Raw genomic sequence first — 16,346 nt, forward strand, 5'->3', positions numbered from 1 at the left:
CCACCCCACGAGAGTCGAAAAAACTGTCAACATGACCTTTGATATTGCTGCGGACCTGCCGCGCTTTTTTTGGCCTCGAGGATCGTCCCCGAAAGCCTGCTGAATCTTGCGAATGGTTTACGCTTGGGTATCGCCAAAGTTTTTGGCAAAATTTGATGTAATATCGCTGCTCACGTTGTTCAGTCATTTTCCAACTTACTGTTAGTGGAATCCGACGAGAGCTCACTACATGTCCTCACTACTGTAATAGGCCGACTGCCAACGACTGACGCTTCCTGCAGGCGGGAAAAAATTCAGAGCTGTGCATGACTGTCCCCTCCACAACTCCACCGAAAGAGGCCTCCCGCGCATCATTGGTTTACGCGGAAAAAATAAAAGTCCGATACTTTTTGAACAGACCTCGTATAGTTGCAGTACGTTCATTTAAATAATCCTGAAATAGTAGTAGGATGTTACGAGGACATTTTAACTTTCGCAATTGATGTGTAATAAATGGCCACCAAGCAGAGTCAAATGCTTTAGATATGTCTAAGCTCACTCCAAGAACATATTTGTTGTCATCAAGTAAATGTTTAACTGTATTAACCATAGATTCAATCGCGTCCTCGGCCGATCGTTGTGGCCGAAAGCCGTACTGTTTATTGCTTATGCATTTATTATGCTCAACATGCCAGTTGAGCCTATTGGTCATCAACCGTTCGAGTATCTTACCCAATACGGGTAGAAGAGAAATTGGCCGCTCATCACTTGAAGAGCCTGGTTTTGGGACACGGACAATCCGTGCGTGTTTCCATGCACGAGGAAAAATTGCATGGTGTAGACAGGCATTATATAAATTAGTGTTGCGGAATTAGAGCCCACAGATTGAGTGCAATTTCTTTAGTAATTTCGTCAGGGCCCGGGGCTTTGCCTTTTTTGAGATAACAGAAGGCCTGTTGAATTTCCTCGTACTTGAATTGTGGAATGTCTATTGTATCGTCTAAATCGCCAAATTCAGCACGAATCGAACGTTGCCAGTCTGTGTCACCCTCTGGATCGTCATCAGGACAGAAGGCATCCAATTGGGCTGTTAACGTTTGGATAAGAGTAGGTGGGTTTAAGTACTGAAGATTTTAACCCACCTACTCTTATCCGTTATTGCTTAGGCATTTATTATGCTCAACATGTCAGTTGGTCATCAACCGTTTGAATATCTTACCCAATACGGGTAGAAGGAAAATTGGCCGCGCATCACTTGAAGAGCCTGGTTTTGGGGAATCCGTTATAATTTTTGTTTTTCGCAGTTTATTGCTGCACATTTTTGTTATGAATCCCCATGGGTTCTTAGAGATATTAGTACAAATTTCGCGCCAGCTGCGCGTTTTCTCAGCTTTCATTGCTTCTTTGTAGAGTTTTTGACTATAGAGATAGGCCTCTTTATGTGCAGTTCGTGCAGCATTATCCCTGCATCTCTGATATGTCTTCCTGAGTTTTCTTGTATTTTTACGGAGATTGTCTAATTCGGATGTCCACCATGGAACACTTTTCCTGTTCTGTGTTTTTTTTTGGGGGGTATGAAGAGACTGCACGCGTTGGAGATTGTTTCAATATTGTAATCAATTTGTTTCCTTACGTACGAGGAATTCTCTGAATAAATGTTAATAAGGTTACTCTCAAGGTATTCTGACATCTCTCTCCAATTAGCATGATTTAGGGCATATTTCAGGCGTGGGGAAAATGCTGGTAACAGGTCTTCCTTAGGACAGGTAATATCGAAAGCAATCATTGCATGTTCAGTTAAGCTATCTTCAGACAGTACTCTCCAATTATCTATTCTGGTGTAAAGGCTGTTACTACAGACGGCAACGTCTATCCAACTGTCGTCTCTGTGAGAGGTAAAGGTCGGTGGAGAGAAAGGGTTATTAAGAATAAGAAGATTGTTGAGTGCAAAAAATTCTTCCAACAGTCCTCCACGACGGTCTAATTTGTCCCCGCCCCATGAAGGAGAATGTGCATTCAGGTCACCTGCCATTATAATGTGAGTACCACAAAAGGTGCTAGTGATTCTTTGAAGCTCATCTATGAACGTCTCAGAGTTTGCATCTTCTGGAAAATATATGTTTAATTAATAATATTATTCTGACATCATTAACCATAAACTCTGTGGTTATTACATATTGGCTGCTGTACTTGGTATGGTGCATGATAGAAAGGTTAGTATTCGGAATCAAATTAATTGCCCGTGGGAATTGGCAGGTTCCCTGTAGGACTGGACAATAGGTAGGGAGACATGTAGGGATATTTTTACAACAATACGGCTCCTGTATTAGAATAATATCAAATTCAGTCATTTTCTTACTAAGGAAGGAAGTGGAAGAAATGCTCCTTCCCAAGTTAATTTCCAAAATATGAATTTTATTATTGTCGTTCAGAGTCATATTCTGTTCTGGAAATAATATAATGTTTGATTCTTTTGTAAATTGAACATGAGCCGTCTCGCGCGTTATGATGATGATTTGGAGAGTTTTCTTGTTGACAATTGCAGCAAATTGCTTCGTTTTTCCGGTTAGGACATTCCTTATAAGGATGATTTCCTATACAGTAACTGCAAGTATAAATGGTTTGCAGGCAGTCCCTCGCAGAATGATTATATCTGGAGCACTTATAACATTGTAAAATTGGGCAGAAATCTGCAATTCTACATCGTGACCATTCTAAGTTGACTTTCCCCATCTCTAGCAACAGATTCCTTATGTTAGGAGATACTTCGATAACCCAGTTCTTAAAAGTATTAGTCTTTCTCCCTAATGTAAATTTACTTCGAAATTGTTTTGTAAATTCTTCTGTTGGAAACTTCGCATTTATTAAATTGTTTTGTTGGTATATTTGTGTGGGAAGATCTTCTTTAGTGATATCATTATGTACAGAGTAGATAATGATGTGCGGCCATCTCTTTTTTGGTCTTTGGTGTGGTTAGTTCATGCAGTTGCTCTTCTATAGTTTTTTCCAATATATTAGCATCTCTGCAGGTGCTCAGTTCCACAGCAAGATCTCCACCTCCAATTTTCCTGATTTTGTCTATTCCAATACGCATATTAGATGGCTTTAATTTTGTTTGCATAAATTTTCGGACATTGTCGCTGTGGTTGCCAATTTTATCTTTATCTTTACTGTAAACCAATAAAACCTCTGTTGAGGCGATTGATTTGTGTTTAGAATAGATGTTGGCTATGCCTCTTCCAGATTTAACTACAGAACTGTAAAGAGGAGCAGGAGAGGGATACTTAATTGTGCTGTTTTCAATTTCATGAAGTTTATTTAAGATTTCCTTTTGTGTAGAGATTAAACTCTCGTTGTTATCTCAGCTGGAGATTTTGTGTATGTCCTCTTTACTTGCCAGTGTTGCCAGCCTTTGTTCTATTTTCTCTGGAAGTACATAACACCGTAATGAGGTTTCCGCCATCTTAATGACTCTCATCAATTGATCTATAATATATTGTGTATGTGATGGAGTACCAATTTTGCCTTTTGAATTTTCCAAGGTGTAGGCTTTACCTCATCCACTATACGGGATGGTCCATCAAGAAAATTTTTAATATAATCCGTATCCATATCAACAAACAAGAAAATACAATTTGACAAGACGATTCCAGAAATATGTAATTACCCTAGCCAAAAATTCGAAATTAGTAAAATGTCGTTACTTCCGTAATAGTCAAGACACAAGAGGTTCGTTGCTATGACGACTAAATAGAACGAATTTTGAAAAATTGGAAAAAGTTTTAGAATCTCGATATCTCAGCCGTAAATTGGGCGAAGATTATGAAATTTGGCATAAAGTTTACGTTTTTCATTCTGTCGATGAAGATATAAAAATAATTTAAAGATTCTAAGCCGGAAGCCCGCAGTAAACACCCGAATTTAAACAAGAAGTAGGCCTACACTATATTTCCGTTGATATTGATGCCAGGATCATGAGATTTTCGAGGTGGTACTCACCTCTGAGTGCGACGATAATGCCGTTGTTAGTTCCGGTTTACTGTCCTTTGATTTTCCGGAAAATCGGTCCGAAAATTCAAAATATTCGAAAGTCCGAATTTTTTAAATTTTCATCATAAATATACAAAATTAGTATCAACACCTTCCTCTCGTCTTCCAATTTCGAAAAATATATCACAATTAACTTAAAAACTGACTATTTCACCAAAAACACAAATTAAAACAGAGCTAAAATTCCATTGCACTTCTATCAGCTGATCAGCGCCCTCTATCGCTCGTACTTACATAAATGTTGCGAGGCAAATGTTCGCATGAAACTGTGGGTTAAAAATGCGCATGCGAGCTTCTTTATGCTCGTACTTACATAATGAAGCTCGCATGCGCATTTTTAACCCACAGTTTCATGCGAACATTTGCCTTGCAACATCGTTTATTTCAAAAACAGATACTGCCATCTATACCGAGAACATTTCTAAATGTTTAGTCCACCATAATGCACACGAGAAACGAGTCTATCAAAATATCTAAGGAATGATTTTCTTAAGTTTATACTTAATTATGAAATATAGTACGTAAACAATTAAAATATATCAGAGTGATAAAAAATGAATCTTACCTCATGATTTGAAAACTATTCACTCCAATCAGTTATTATTAAGTCTTCAATAATTCAGCAAGAATACTTATAAATTAACTCAGTAATGCCAACCTGACACTTTACACTAATTATATACCCACTGCGCATTTTTACCCCACTCTCCTCTACCCATCATTTTTAGTTTAACTTTATAAATATCAAATAATAAACAATAATTGTTCTCAAAATGTATTAATGTAAATTGGAATATCGTATTCAAAGGTTTATTATTTTAGTTGAATAATTATTAGTGTTGTAACGAATAGTATATTCGGCCAAGAGCGTGGCCGAATAGCCGAATATTCGGCCAAACTATTCGGCTTGATTAACGCATGTACGAATATTGGCGCGCAAACCTCATTATGGCAAGGATCCTGCTCTCTATTGGCCCGCTGTCACTACGCTTCGCCAATCGCGTTAATTCTTGGCAGTTGTAGCGGACAGACATGAGCGTCATGGAAGTACGAGATAAATGATTATATCAAATGTGGATAATAATGAAATGACTTACACGTGTAAATAACGAAAAAAGAACAGAGAAGGACCACGAAGTGAAAATGTGAAAATAAATATGAAATTGAGTTGATAACATAATCGTACGAGTCGAGGCAGCTTATTGGCACGAAATTCGCGGCTGTCAATGCCAAACAATTGTTATCATAGACTTCCGAAAGCTAAATGCTTGTAATGAAAGTCACTTAGCGTGCACGGGCGAAAGCCTGGGGCCGTTCGGGCTATCAAGCTGTCTCGAATCTGTGAAATCATAATTGTGACTTATATCGACGTCCTATCTGTCTCTTTTCTCCGTTATCACCAGGCTGAGTCACGTAATTGTAAAATGGAAACTCTACAACGGAAAAGTGACGAATCGAAAGTATCGTGAGCGCGTATTATGATGTATGCAATTATGATGTATGCACAGGCATACATGGATTAGAGCTATAGAGGAAAGAGAAAGGGAAGAGCAAAGACGAGCGCTTAAAAAGAAGGATAGGTAGGGTCAGACCCTCAGATGTGCGAGGATTCTCCAACGATAGACGTGTACGTGTGCTGATCTTTGTAATTATAAATTGTGAATACATGTGACTAATATTATTTTCTTTTTTATTTTGTGCATGTTACAAGTTATAAATAAATATAAACAAACAACACTAACTCGATAACATTAAATCTAAATACCAAAATGATTAATTTACTGTGTTTTTGTTATTTATTACTCCTGTTTTTAGGTATTCGGTATTCGGCCGAATAGTGATTAAATATTCGGTATTCGGCCGAATAGTGAAAAATAGGCCGAATAGGCCGAATACCGAATAGTAACCGAATATTCGTTACATCACTAATAATTATATATGAAGACTGATATTACGGTTAATCGAAGCCCACCAGTGACAAAGTGGGTAAAACCACTTAACACGCACCGTATTGGTCATGGTTCGCTCCTAACCAACGGCCCAGCCACGTGGTTACTGGGCTTCATTCGTGTGTCTAACATCCATACGAGTCAGTTTTTCAAATAAAGTTCCACTTGTCAGATCGCTCGTGTGTTGCAATTGCCGAAACCCATCAAACCAAACGATAAATCGATGATGATTTAAATTTTTAAACTGCTAACTTTGTCGTGAGAGATCTTTTTGGGCTGCAATTTGAAAAAATTGTATAAATGTTATAAATTGTTGAAAAAATACCTATAAATTTCTTTTGTCGTCCGTCTATTTGTTCTTCCTTAGTCTCGAGAACGGTGTTAGATGAAGACCAGATATAGAAAGCTTCTAGGCGGGAAACCCCGAATAACTATATACCGGAAGTTAGTATCTAGTCACATGATTTCAATTCAAAAATTTTCCCCAGAAAGGAGTTACATAGATGACCGGCATAAACTCTGTTGTTAAAGGAAAAGTATGATGTACAGGGACAAGACACTACTAATTTAAGATCATGAGCATACATTTTAAATTAAAAATATTAAAAATTGCAGCCCGGCATTATGACGATGTTACAATAATTTTTGCTGGTAATGAAATTACTTCCGTAACATTGAATCATTCACAATCGATTTTGATATATCATATGATAAAGCAGGACATGCTTCACGCAAAAATTATTATTTTTTAATTGAAATTCATATTTACGATATTTTTTAGTTCGCCCTGTGAGTACTATGCAGAAGCAGCCCAACTTAAAGGCGACGCCCAGGGCCTCGCGCCTGCATGGGTCTCACAATTTTGATACAGTAGAGCGTCGTTTATCCGAAAGTCGGTTATCCGAAAGAATTACAGTTAGCAAATTTAAATTTTCGCTAGTGCTGTGGCGCTGCAATCTTTGGCTATACCTTGGGCTACTCAAATATTTTACGTTTTTGATACTAAATTAACTTCTGAAGTATAATTTTTTATTGTTTTTATATTTTTCAATATATTTATTTTGTTTGTACAAAGTAAAGAAATAATTTTTAACGATACAATAGCCACGATTATTATTTTTAAAAGTTTATGTTAGGCTTAACATCGACGAAAATTCAACGCAAAGCGACACGCAACGGAGAAAAATTTCAGGATGGGATAGGTTAATGTATTTTTTCGTACATAATCGGTTATCCGAAAAATAAGTTATCCGAACAACCCCAGTCCCCAATTGATTCGGATAAACGACGCTCTACTGTAGTATATTTTAGTAGTTAAATTATTAAATGAGTGATTATTTAAAGTATATATGCACTAGTATCTGTTCCATTTGCAGTTCTGTGAGGTCACCAAGTTGAGCTTAAAGTCAGAACGGAAGAGAGATACTGATTTGGAATGTGAGTGTGATAGACACCGAATCAGACTCCACAGTTACAAAGAAAATCGTCTCGATTTATTTTAAACACACAAAAACAGCAGGTGAAGACTGTAAATCTTCTGGTTCTTTTAAAAGAGAGAGTCCTGAGAGAAGAATCCTTCACTTTTCTCTTTTGCTCCCTGGGAGACGTTGTTCAGTCCCTGGAGGAGGTGAGGTCAGTCTAGACCAGGGGTGGCCAACAGTTTTTGTCCCCGGGCCGAATTGGAAAGAAAACCTTTTCCAAGGGCCGAACCAGAGGCTGCCATAGGAAGATTTTGAGGTGGTGCGAGATCTCATTGTGGTGTCACCCCGTAGAGACTGAATTGTAGATAGAGATTACAGATACATTTTTCACATTATCATGCTTTATCAACTCTTTACGCTGTACTTACGCTGTAATGGAGGGTTAACTCCAAACGCACAGTGAGTTGTTGACCTTTTTTTAGGCGTCAGAATTTTTCATCGAGCTATTTGGACTTCAGTACCTAATATTGAAAGATTGATCGCGGGTCACATAAATTCATTAGACGGGCCGTATGTTGGCCATGCCTAGTCTAGATAGTGGCATTTTCCACTTCATCCTGGACTTAAAGTAAGATCTTGCACTATGAAAAATTCGGAGAAAGGAACTTTCTTTGTCCTTGATATCAGAGTTTTTATCATCTTCTGTCCCTGATCAACCACTTCGATTTGTTATCTCTTCTCATCCCCACTTTCTAATTGGTCGTCACTCGGTACTAAGGTTGCGACGATGCAGACGCGAGCGAGCGAGAATAAGTGGCGAGAAGTGATGACGTTTCACGCTCTCTGTTTCTCGCTCTCGTTTTTTACGACCACACAGACGAGAGCGTGAAACGTCATCACCTCTTCTCGCCACGCATTCTCTCTCACTCGCGTCTGCACAGTCCACCCTTAGACCTAGAAGTCAAAAAACGTTTTCCTTCAGCCACATCTATTAGATGGAATTTTAATAGCAGGGTTATGAATTGAATTATTGAGTATAAATAAGAATTAAAACTTTTGTTGTTGAATATGGTTGAAAGTCCAGAACAATGGGATTCTGATACTACAATTGCTGCAAGAGGATTATACCATTATTTAATATATTTTGATTTCCATTTTTTATTACTAGTTTTTCANCCTACACGTGTAAATAACGGAAAAAGAACAGAGAAGGACCGCGAAGTGAAAATGTGAAAATAAATATGAAATTAAGTTGATAACATAATCGAACAAGTCGAGGCAGCTTATTGGCACGAAATTCGCGCCCGTCAATGCCAAACAATTGTTGTCGTAGACTTCGGAAAGCTAAATGCGTGTAATGAAAGTCACTTAGCGTGCACGGGCGAAAGCATGGGACCGTTCGGGCTATCGAACTGTCTCGAATCTGTGAAATCATAACTGTGACTTGTATCGACGTCCTATCTGTCTCTTTTCTCAGTTATCACCAGGCTGAGTCNGGGGCCGTTCGGGCTATCAAGCTGTCTCGAATCTGTGAAATCATAATTGTGACTTATATCGACGTCCTATCTGTCTCTTTTCTCCGTTATCACCAGGCTGAGTCACGTAATTGTAAAATGGAAACTCTACAACGGAAAAGTGACGAATCGAAAGTATCGTGAGCGCGTATTATGATGTATGCAATTATGATGTATGCAATTATGATGTATGCACAGGCATACATGGATTAGAGCTATAGAGGAAAGAGAAAGGGAAGAGCAAAGACGAGCGCTTAAAAAGAAGGATAGGTAGGGTCAGACCCTCAGATGTGCGTGGATTCTCCAACGATAGATGTGTACGTGTGCTGATCTTTGTAATTATAAATTGTAAATACATGTGACTAATATTATTTTCTTTTTTATTTTGTGCATGTTACAAGTTATAAATAAATAGAAACAAACAACACTAACTCGATTACATTATATCTAAATACCAAAATGATTAATTTACTGTGTTTTTGTTATTTATTACTCCTGTTTTTAGGTATTCGGTATTCGGCCGAATAGTAATTAAATATTCGGTATTCGGCCGAATAGTGAAAAATAGGCCGAATAGGCCGAATACCGAATAGTAACCGAATATTCGTTACATCACTAATAATTATATATGAAGACTGATATTACGGTTAATCGAAGCCCACCAGTGACAAAGTGGGTAAAACCACTTAACACGCACCGTATTGGTCATGGTTCGCTCCTAACCAACGGCCCAGCCACGTGGTTACTGGGCTTCATTCGTGTGTCTAACATCCATACGAGTCAGTTTTTCAAATAAAGTTCCACTTGTCAGATCGCTCGTGTGTTGCAATTGCCGAAACCCATCAAACCAAACGATAAATCGATGATGATTTAAATTTTTAAACTGCTAACTTTGTCGTGAGAGATCTTTTTGGGCTGCAATTTGAAAAAATTGTATAAATGTTATAAATTGTTGAAAAAATACCTATAAATTTCTTTTGTCGTCCGTCTATTTGTTCTTCCTTAGTCTCGAGAACGGTGTTAGATGAAGACCAGATATAGAAAGCTTCTAGGCGGGAAACCCCGAATAACTATATACCGGAAGTTAGTATCTAGTCACATGATTTCAATTCAAAAATTTTCCCCAGAAAGGAGTTACATAGATGACCGGCATAAACTCTGTTGTTAAAGGAAAAGTATGATGTACAGGGACAAGACACTACTAATTTAAGATCATGAGCATACATTTTAAATTAAAAATATTAAAAATTGCAGCCCGGCATTATGACGATGTTACAATAATTTTTGCTGGTAATGAAATTACTTCCGTAACATTGAATCATTCACAATCGATTTTGATATATCATATGATAAAGCAGGACATGCTTCACGCAAAAATTATTATTTTTTAATTGAAATTCATATTTACGATATTTTTTAGTTCGCCCTGTGAGTACTATGCAGAAGCAGCCCAACTTAAAGGCGACGCCCAGGGCCTCGCGCCTGCATGGGTCTCACAATTTTGATACAGTAGAGCGTCGTTTATCCGAAAGTCGGTTATCCGAAAGAATTACAGTTAGCAAATTTAAATTTTCGCTAGTGCTGTGGCGCTGCAATCTTTGGCTATACCTTGGGCTACTCAAATATTTTACGTTTTTGATACTAAATTAACTTCTGAAGTATAATTTTTTATTGTTTTTATATTTTTCAATATATTTATTTTGTTTGTACAAAGTAAAGAAATAATTTTTAACGATACAATAGCCACGATTATTATTTTTAAAAGTTTATGTTAGGCTTAACATCGACGAAAATTCAACGCAAAGCGACACGCAACGGAGAAAAATTTCAGGATGGGATAGGTTAATGTATTTTTTCGTACATAATCGGTTATCCGAAAAATAAGTTATCCGAACAACCCCAGTCCCCAATTGATTCGGATAAACGACGCTCTACTGTAGTATATTTTAGTAGTTAAATTATTAAATGAGTGATTATTTAAAGTATATATGCACTAGTATCTGTTCCATTTGCAGTTCTGTGAGGTCACCAAGTTGAGCTTAAAGTCAGAACGGAAGAGAGATACTGATTTGGAATGTGAGTGTGATAGACACCGAATCAGACTCCACAGTTACAAAGAAAATCGTCTCGATTTATTTTAAACACACAAAAACAGCAGGTGAAGACTGTAAATCTTCTGGTTCTTTTAAAAGAGAGAGTCCTGAGAGAAGAATCCTTCACTTTTCTCTTTTGCTCCCTGGGAGACGTTGTTCAGTCCCTGGAGGAGGTGAGGTCAGTCTAGACCAGGGGTGGCCAACAGTTTTTGTCCCCGGGCCGAATTGGAAAGAAAACCTTTTCCAAGGGCCGAACCAGAGGCTGCCATAGGAAGATTTTGAGGTGGTGCGAGATCTCATTGTGGTGTCACCCCGTAGAGACTGAATTGTAGATAGAGATTACAGATACATTTTTCACATTATCATGCTTTATCAACTCTTTACGCTGTACTTACGCTGTAATGGAGGGTTAACTCCAAACGCACAGTGAGTTGTTGACCTTTTTTTAGGCGTCAGAATTTTTCATCGAGCTATTTGGACTTCAGTACCTAATATTGAAAGATTGATCGCGGGTCACATAAATTCATTAGACGGGCCGTATGTTGGCCATGCCTAGTCTAGATAGTGGCATTTTCCACTTCATCCTGGACTTAAAGTAAGATCTTGCACTATGAAAAATTCGGAGAAAGGAACTTTCTTTGTCCTTGATATCAGAGTTTTTATCATCTTCTGTCCCTGATCAACCACTTCGATTTGTTATCTCTTCTCATCCCCACTTTCTAATTGGTCGTCACTCGGTACTAAGGTTGCGACGATGCAGACGCGAGCGAGCGAGAATAAGTGGCGAGAAGTGATGACGTTTCACGCTCTCTGTTTCTCGCTCTCGTTTTTTACGACCACACAGACGAGAGCGTGAAACGTCATCACCTCTTCTCGCCACGCATTCTCTCTCACTCGCGTCTGCACAGTCCACCCTTAGACCTAGAAGTCAAAAAACGTTTTCCTTCAGCCACATCTATTAGATGGAATTTTAATAGCAGGGTTATGAATTGAATTATTGAGTATAAATAAGAATTAAAACTTTTGTTGTTGAATATGGTTGAAAGTCCAGAACAATGGGATTCTGATACTACAATTGCTGCAAGAGGATTATACCATTATTTAATATATTTTGATTTCCATTTTTTATTACTAGTTTTTCATCAGATATTTCCACAGTCAGATATCCTATTTTATATCTTACAAGAAAAGAATTTTAATATAGCATATTGTATTACTAGAATAAATCAGTTTATTGACTTTTTACGACAGAAAAGAAATGATTTTGATTTGATTTGGGACACTTTGGAAAAAGATGAAAGTTTTTCTGAAATTCAACCAAAAAAAAAAAAAAAATGAATGAGACATGCTGATATTGGGTCTAAAAAGGAGTTATATAAACATCTGTTTTATGAAATGGATATTTGGATATATAAATAATGGATATGGAAAATGGATATATTCATATAGAATTGTATTGGCAGATTTTGACATAAAATCTTTAAAATTTTTATCACTTTTAGATGTTAATAATTTTAAATATTATGAAAAACAATTTTTCGAAGAGAATTTTAATTCTTTATGTAAATTGTATGGAGAATTTTTTGATTTATCTAAATCACGTAGTGTATCGAAATATTTATATTCATGTCCAGACTCTATTGTCAAGTCACTTATAGACATAAAAAGTATTATAATTAATGACGATCTGAACAAATATGTACTAAAAGAATTATATGATTTAATATCATTAATTTTTATGGTACCATACACGAGTGTGTCTGTTGAGCGCAGTGTTTCAACCATGAAATGAATTCATACATTTGCAAAGAACACTTGGTTAGAGGAAAGATTGTTGTCATTGGCGTTGATTTCAATAGAAAAAGAGCTTTTAAATACTATGATAGAATCAACAACAAGCTATTTTTATGATAAAATACATTAATTAATCACTTTGCAGAAAAAAAGTTCTCGCCATGACGAGCTGGCCACGTAGAGTTTTCCGGGTTTTCTGTAACGTCTGAATATCCTTAAATGACCTCCCGGGAGGCATCCCCAGGATCGTGTTCCATAACATTTTTTGTTCGTGTGTTGCGTTGTCTAATTTACGACAACGCAACACACGAACAAAAAATGTTATGGACATAGCGTCAGAGAAAAGTGACAGGTGCTCTTAGTAGAGTGAGGAAAATAATAATTGATTCATCATTCAGCGTGTCAAGAATAAACAACAATCGAGCAAAGACGAAACAAGTGCAAGTGGTTGAGAATCTTAAATTAATTTGAATTTTGTATCTTCTTCAATTAATAAACTGTTCTTGCATTATTTTATAATAAAGTCCAGAATTTAATGACCCGCATTAATCTAGCGTATCTGAAAATTCGGTGACAAGTAGCGAAAAATTGGATAGGCAAAATAGTCTATCGGATTTATAATGCATATTTTACAGAGTATAATGAGTGGGTGACAGAATTATTAATTACAATACTTTTTTGGAATTAACGTCACACAATTAAGCAAAAACGACGTATTTCAGTTAAAATGTAACGATTCTTTTCTACAATATTTACGTAATTGTTAGAGATTCCTTTGTTTCCAGTAATAAAAATTTCGGTAGATATTAAAAGGAAAATATGGCGACAATAAATGAAGACAATGGACTCGAAACTCGCTCCTCTGTGCCAAGAAGGACGTCACCGAGAATGCAGAGAGAAAGAGGAAGAAAGAGCCATCCCAAGAGATCGATGTCCTCCTTCATTTGTATTACGTCGACAATCTTCTAGAACTTAGAGCAGCAGAAGTAAGGAGAGTGACAGAAGCGGCCAAGATATTGGGGAAAAGGTGGAGACAACTGGAATTCGAAACTAAGAAGCCTTACATCGAAAGATCAAAAACAGAATGGAAAAGATATGTGAGAAAAAAGTCTCTTCTAGTTTCGTTCGTAAGATCTGAAAATGTTTGCAGACGTCAAACTTTCTCCTTTAACCCGGACAAAGGAATTCGTGCAGGAGCGAGATTGAAAAATCCCAAATCGAAAACGTTGGTTATACAAGAAAGACCCGGGTATTCGGATTACCAAGAAAACGAGATGGACATGATGATAATATTGTAGAAGAGATTGAAACAGAAGTCAAGATGAATAACAGAAAGAGATCGAGATGTGCCGACGACGAAGGAAATCGCGAACCGGAAAGAAAGATCGAAATAGAGGAACGGACAAGTGAACCTATTGAAAGAAAAGAATCGTCTTATAACGACAATCCTTTCCACCCACTTCTAATTTTAGCAATGCTTATATCTGCCCTCTTCTGCCCTTAAATCTAAACAAAACAGAAATAATTTGGATCCAGTTTAGGACACGAAATCAAAAATTTATCAAGAGACAAAATTGAACTGTTACATCAAAATAACTGGATATTTTGGATAATCGTTATTTCAATGAATAAAATTTATTTTTTAACATAAATATTAGTCTGTTGTGACTATAGTCTACTATTAATAGAACTAATTATACTGATATAACTTGCGGATGAAATTAGAGATTGAATCAGTTTCTTGGTCTAACAGAATAAACTTTTAACTGCACCTGTATATATTGATAATATATTCTTGTATTTCGGACTTTTTCGTCCCTCGTCGGCAGTGTTATACCCCGTTCGCACTGAGCATTTCGATCTAGATTGTGACTAAGGTCGGAGAGTGTTCCGTGGTGCGAACGCTATCAACCGTTTCAATCTCGACTGAAACGAGGCTTAATCGCGATCGACTGGAGAGAGTTCTCGAAACTAGATCCAGTCATAAGAGAGATTCTATAATCCCATGCGCGCGAGAAAATACAAGATGGCTGCGGAACACGTGTCGGGCTATCGACAGAGAAATAAAAAAGACATCTGGAGAGTCGACGACATCTGTCTATTATTAGATATATGGCAAGAAAAAGTATTTATTTCTAACCAAAACATCCATTTTGTTTGTTGGTGTTTGTGACTTACCGCGTAGTTACGTCAATTTTATGATCGCGTGTAATAGTCAGGTTCTTCTTGAGCGGACTGCCTGCGCGAACAGCACGACGTTCGACTAGCGACAGTCACAATCCAGATTGTAGATAAATCGAGATCGAAGTGAGTTGTGGATTGTGTGCGAACGTAGTATAACGAGATCTGATGAACCCAGATCGCGGAGTGAGTGAAAATCGATATTTAATCCGATCACAACCGAAGATAGTTGATCTTACGACTTACATTGTCTAGTTTTCCTTTGTCGATTTTCTGAGAAAAGGTTTTTTCTATTATTATTAATATTTCATTTTATGGACAAAAATTATATTTTACAATATTAACAAATTTAGTGGGTTTTGGATATTAGTGTGCTTCCGGGACATTTCCGGATCCTCACAGTTTTATCATTTTCAAAGTTAAAACTGATCAAGTTTTTGAAATTGCCTTCCTTTTGACAAAAATTTCTCTTCTGTAACAGATACAAGATCGGCACATACCTGTTACCGCTAAAGTCAATTGGAACGGTTAAGTCTGAACGCAACCATTGTGTCTTCACTTTGATTTTGATATCAAACTTTAGGGATCTTCAGCACACATTAGTCCACACAGTGAAATGTTTCGAGAGATGTAGTTACATGAAGTTACACGAGCCAGGCAGCTAACTCATATGTATATATGTGTCCTTCAGGTCGTAGCATCATACGCTTAATAATACTTTCTGTGGTGGTTGATGCACCACTTGAGTGTTCGTTGATTATATAAAATATCCGAAGCTTTATATCTCTCCATGAAAATTTATTTACAATCATGTACAAGATTTTGTTTTACACTTATTGAGTAAAGCTCGATCGGTTACAAGCATGCGTCGGTACAGCACATCCACTCGTCGTGAGTAGCGTAGCCGCGAGAGGAAAGAAGAATATGGCGGACGGCTTGCACGTGTTTTTATAGCGTCATCCGGATTTTCAGATGCAGCGCTAGGTTACAATTATTCGGCCGCCTCACTTTCGATCTTGTCCATTGAAAGAAATAGAGGAGAAGGTGGTATTATGGAATCCCAATTACATTATAGTGAATTGTAAACAAGGTATCATAACTACACTCACATTTTTTGTGCGAAAAGTACTGGCAACTATTAAACTAAATGTTCCTAATTGGATTTTTCGCTAGTGTAATTATAAGTATGGGNATAGCAGGTGCTGGAGTAGCGCCAGTGGTGCTGGCGGTTAAAACAGAGTCAGTTGTTTGCTGACCATCTAATGTCCAATCAGAAGATTCACTAAAACGTCGCTGATCCATTGCCTGTTGTCGCTGTTGACTTCGTGTACGAATCCCTTCAGTGTCTTCTTTCGGCATAACCGG

Source organism: Centruroides sculpturatus, unplaced genomic scaffold (genome assembly GCF_000671375.1).
Source record: "Centruroides sculpturatus isolate CEXI.00-Female unplaced genomic scaffold, Cexi_2.0 scaffold594, whole genome shotgun sequence".
Taxonomy (NCBI): domain Eukaryota; kingdom Metazoa; phylum Arthropoda; class Arachnida; order Scorpiones; family Buthidae; genus Centruroides; species Centruroides sculpturatus.